The sequence below is a fragment of the Alligator sinensis genome, unplaced genomic scaffold, assembly GCF_000455745.1.
Source record: "Alligator sinensis unplaced genomic scaffold, ASM45574v1 scaffold722_1, whole genome shotgun sequence".
Taxonomy (NCBI): domain Eukaryota; kingdom Metazoa; phylum Chordata; order Crocodylia; family Alligatoridae; genus Alligator; species Alligator sinensis.
The window spans coordinates 987,435-993,041 of record NW_005842345.1 but is presented as its reverse complement, the minus strand read 5'-3'; the positions used below and the strand labels follow the sequence as shown (position 1 = coordinate 993,041).

Here is a 5,607-nt window from a genome sequence, read left to right as displayed (position 1 = left end):
CAAGATATTAACACACTGTACAACTGGTAAGTCGACCCAGCACCACAAGGCAGTCTTCAATGAAGTGTAAAAGGACCACAAAGGAAAGGCCTGAAAACTAGGAAAGAAAAGTCAGAGATAAACCCAGACAATTACTGGTCTACAAGCTAATATCTTTAGATCAGAACCCCCTCCGGGACTCCGGGATTTACCTAAATAGCTCTGTTCATCACAAACGGCCCAGCCTTCATTACTATTTTAAGCCAGCACCCTGCCCTACTTCCTGCAGGCTCAATTCCTAAGCTAGCAGCCTTCCTGCTTTCACTAAACATAACACAGCTAAACACTGAACATTTTATGACAGCTTGAAGTGGTGAATTTCTTCCAAGCCACCTCTCTTTTTTTATTAAATGAAAAATGTTAAGCATTTTCGTTTCAGTGCAATACCTGGCTGATTTGAGCTCATTTGTTCTGATTGCTACAGAATTGGGTCTCTGAGTGGCAAGCAGAGACCTTAATATAAGGAATGGAATTAGTCTTTCACAGACTGATACCCAGATAGCAGGGGAGGAAAAATAAATCACATTATACACAGAGAATTCACATGCTAACAGCAATTCTTGCTATTAGCACAAGGATTTTCTTTCCAAGGCCCAGTGCCATTCTGGAACTTTATCCCCAGTTCTCCAGGGAAGCACAATTGCAACCCAATCTTTTTTTTTTTTTTTAATTTCTATGATGCCTTATCAATAATTTCTAATGATTTTATCCAGTAACCAAGATTACTACCATATTTCAGACTGGGGTAACAGCACCGATATCTCAGCTGAAGAGCGGATGAAAGAGAGGATAGAATGACAGACAGAAGAGTCAGAGTTTTTGGCTGCAGGGTCCTGGCACAGGAGAGTGGCTCCCACAAGGTTTACACTATAAAGATTACCAGACACATGAACAGAAGGGGCCGTTGCTAACATACAGGACTGGACAGGAGATATTTACTACCATGCACACACTCTGGCTGGAGCACCTGCTTCTCCAGGCATATCCACAGCCTGTGCTATATTTGATTTCTGTTGCATTTTTGGATGCAGGCTCGCGTGATGTGACAGTGCAAGCAACAGCTCTGCAGCAGAAAGTCCAGGGCCAGACAGCAATAGGTCTCTTCTCAAAGCACACCACATTTAAGACCACTCGAGCTATGAAATATCTTTCAGGCCAGAAAGCCCTTGCTGTCAATTCAGGAACACTCGCTTTCTCAAACATTTCATGGTTAAGTCCTCACTACCCTGGAAACCTGGATACTTACTGTGATGAGCCCAGGCACAGCAAGATTGATCCACTTCCTGACCCCAGATGAAAGTCTTGAACCTCCTGACTTGACCAATGCCATGCCCTGACTATGACCTTGTCTCAACCCTCAGCTTGATATCTGGCTTGACCTCAGCTCCCAGTTCAGTAATCCTCTGCCCTACGGCAATCCATTCCGATTCACAGCCTACATCCCAATCCACTCAGATCGACCACCTACATCCCAGTCTACCCTTACTCTCATCAAGTGAAGTATTTCTACAGTGACATCACCTGCAACGCCCACTGCTGCATCTTAGGCCAGCTTGCATCTGCACTATGCCTGGGGGCTCCCCAGATGTCACAACACCTCCCTTCCCCTCAAACATGTCTTCGCCGTTTTGTCCCCATCTTTAACCACCTTCTGAAGAGCTCCTTCCCCTCAACTGAATCTTTATTAGTCATAAAATGGCTACCCTCTAACAAGATAAACCAATTAAGTTCATATCTTATAAAAGAGAATGTTGAAGATTATGACAGCCATTATAAAAACCTTCCCCCTCTTTCCTTTTGAATATTCCCCTGCATTTCAGATGCGTCTCTGTGGGATTCCTATTCCCTGTGTATGCACTGTGAAGCTAGTCCGACTGTCTGGGTGTTTTGTTCTGAAATTGCTGTACAGCACCTGGAGTCCACCTCAAATGAGAAAGTAGCTTTACAACGCTGGCTATTCAACTGTCCAACAGCAATAACACGGTCCATTAGGAAAGAGGTGGATCTAGGTATCTAAGAGCTATGGCTTTTTAATGAAGTACATGACATCATAAAAGTCCTCACCAGACAAGCTAAAGTAGCAAACTATCTAACTCCATTTTCATTCTGCAAGTACCTGAAGGAACCTCGAACAGGTCAAAAGCCCCAGGACACTGAACATGCCAAATCAGTGTCTGTTCGGCTTGCTTAGAAAGAAATTTCTCATGGAAGTCTGCCTGAATAAGGCTTATGGCTCGAGACACCTTCTAAAACAATACCATACTAAGCTGCCCCTGCCACAAACTATGACCTGCAGAGAGAAATAGATGAGCTATGCATAGTAGGCATGTATTCTACTTAAATGTGGCTTCACATAACTTTCACTTCCTTTGTCTGTTATCGGGCTTGATTAGTGACCCTACACCTTGATCATCTCTTGCACCAAAATGTATCTGGAAGACCCAAACCTCTAACTACATTACCGAAACAAGTAAAAAAAAAAGTCTGCAGAATGATTTAATTTCCAGATAAAATTATCCAAATTCTGTTAGGTGAATTGTCACATAGCAGCAGCCCAAGAGCTGGCAAAGATTTGGAGAACTGTTACACTCGCTCTTTTTAAGTGGTTATCCTAATAGCACAAGGCTAGATATGCAGCTGAGTCTGAAAATCTCTAACGTGCGGAGGAGAGAGAAGCCAACCTTGAGTTCTGAAGGATGATACAATACTTGCCTGCAGCACATCTTTAGCAATATGGTCTCAACTAATACATGGCCTGCTCAGTGCTAATCCCAGCTTTTGCGCTGATTCATTGCATGGCCTTATAGTCATTTCATTTCTCTGCATGTCAGTCTTCAATCTTTAGCGTACTCTGTTTAAAAGTGCAAAGCCTCTGGATTGAGGAAGGCTATACACTTACCAAGGGGATGCAGCTCCCCTAACTAAATGCAAACAATGCTCATTAGCTACAGGAATAGCCTGAACTAAGCTTTGGCACCTTGTTATAGCTCCTTCCCTTGTCTCTTAAGAGCACCTAATGCCTCTAATAGCAGCCTTGAATTAACAGGCCAAGAAGGTTGATCAAGAGCCTACATGGCAGAGATGGGTCTTGAACTCACCACTCTCAAGGTCTTTAGAAGTGACAGCAACTAGTCAGTTCAAGTGTGCTTTATAAACCTTGAAACTGCCAGTTGCTAGGCAGTTTCACTAATTATGCCTGTAAAGCGAGTGATTACCTTACAAAGTGGACAGTCGGGCTGAAGAGCAACTATGCACTTATGTGATTTATGCACTTAGCCGATATGCAGATCACTGATGCTTACATTATGCAATTAAGTATATTACGCCCTTCTTCAACACGTGCAGAAATGGAATATGCTGTTAGAAACAGTGAAAATGCTTCCCTGTCTCACAGAATGATTGAAAACTAGTGGATATGCTGACACCCTACACTGATTACTGAGAAACTTGAAGTAGTGACCGTTGCCAAATGAGACAGTGCCAGAATCTAGCAATGCCAGTCCGCTCTGTTATTGGCCAGAACTGCAACACTAGGATATTTAGTTTCTGAAAAACTCACACAGCTAGGGAGCAGTCTCTGGGTTCTTTGCCTTGGCCCAGCAAAGCGTTTAAGGAGAATCTGGGTATTGGTACTGAAGAGGTCTGTTTGTGCAAGAAGCCAAAGCGCTGCTCTCCAGTCCACTGCAGTCATCGGCATGCAACTCAGGAAAGGATGTGTTAATCTGAATGCCCACCATAGATACCTATTCCTGATGTCATACGCTCTGAGGGAAGCAGTGGTTTTACACCCTAAAGTCATAGTTTATTTTATACAGAATGAAGCAACAGCCTCGGTGTATAAGGTTAGTCAATGACTTAGCCTTTCCAAGACATTTCTTTGAAGACTGGAGACCCATTTACCCAGGAAAGTAGTAAAGATCTCAATTCCCTGCCAATACTGTCTCATCTCTGCCCTGGGGTACCCACAGCTAAGTGTGAGATGCAGATCAACCCTGTGGTCCTCCCAATTCTTAACCTTACTGCTGAGGCTGTGACTATGGGCAATGACAAGTGATTTCAGCACAATCCCCATTTCAAGGGCTCTATTCCTGACCTAGGCTTCACATTCACCCATCCCTGAAAGGTTTATTATGCTTCATAAACTTTGGGTCTCTAATTTGGGCCAGGCCCTTTCAGAAACAAGCATGCAAAACTCCGCCTACGTTAACAGTTGAACGATTCTGCTCAGAGTAATGTCTTGACAGCTTCCCTAGAGATGTGCTCCTGGCCCTGCCCAGTCTATTACTATATACGTAAAGAAACATTTTGCATAAAACAGACAGTGGGTTGCATGTCAAACTACTTACTATTTGTATTCGCTGGCACCCATAATGCAAGGGGCCCCATGCAAGACAGCAACTGAAGTTGCACAAATTTAAACCGATAACGTTTGAAGCAGTTAGAAATGCTGTAGTCCTGATAGTTAAAATAAAGAAATAATGCTCCTACAGCACTCTGGAAATGTCAATACGTCAAGCTTTATTCAGATCAACAATTAAACTGCAGATATGAAAGCAAATTAGCAGGTTTCTCTTCCCAGTTCAACTATTCATATCCCAAGCAATGCCATCACCTTTAAATACCACTTCTATTGAGGCATTTTAAGATTCCTCCCAAAGGGTTTCAAAGCCAATTCACACATGGCCAAAAGCTTTCCTAGGGGAAGCTATCTGTAGCCTTCCCAAGTCCAGACGACATCCATAACCGCAGCTCTCTACAGCCAGTAGTAGAGGGCAGCCTCCTGAGGCTAACCTCTGCCGCATGACACGCTGCAGGCATGCATTTGTGTAGTGAACGATGATGCCGTCTCCCTTTCAGCTCCAGCCAACGCTACACATGCCCGAGCCCCACCTGGCTGGGCACTAACTGCCAAAGGCCACTCCCAGACATAGGCCTGCCCCGCCGCTGAGCCCTTTTGCTGCCCGCATGGGGATCAGGGCATCAATCCCAGACCCGCTGTCGCTCCACAGATCGCACAGAAAGGGGTCGAGCAGCTCAGCCACAACGTAAGCACGGGTGGGACCGAGACAGTAAGACTCAGCTGAATCATAATGGCTGCATTGACATTACCTTCTCTGAACAAGGCCAACCTCCACGTGAGCGCCCGCCCGCCACTTCCGCTGGGGGCCCCGCGCGCCACCCAGCCGCCGAACAGCTAGGGGAAACACCCCGGCTCTCCTCGGCCAGCTGAAGCTGGACCAGCAGGGAGCCCCCCCGGACCAGCGCTGGACATGAGTCCGCGGGCAGGCAGCAGCTCCGGCACTCCCAGCCGGCCGGCAGGGCAGAACTCGGCCCCAACCTTTGCCCTGGTCGCTGACACCGGGAGAGACAGCTGGGGGGGGGGGCCCACAGAGCAGCACCCCACAAACGACCCCTGCACCTAACTCCTGCCTCTGCCTCGGGCCTGAGCCAGGCAGGGGGCGCCCCCGCGACAGCACAGCAGTAGGATGCCCTCCAAGGGAAACCCCCCAGAGTGGGGAGCCTCCCATGCAGCACAGGACGCCCCCCACCCATGCAGCAGGGAAGGCC

General features: G+C 46.5%; 1 long non-coding RNA gene across 1 annotated transcript in view; it reads left to right on the top strand.

The window, feature by feature from the left end:
* The first annotated feature begins 4,760 nt into the window (after window positions 1–4,760).
* The window catches only part of LOC112551135, a 2,661-nt gene continuing 1,814 nt past the window's right edge, over window positions 4,761–5,607 (top strand). Inside the window, exon 1 of the long non-coding RNA XR_003095307.1 lies at window positions 4,761–5,084. This is a non-coding gene — a long non-coding RNA (uncharacterized LOC112551135). The remainder of the gene's footprint in view (window positions 5,085–5,607) is intronic.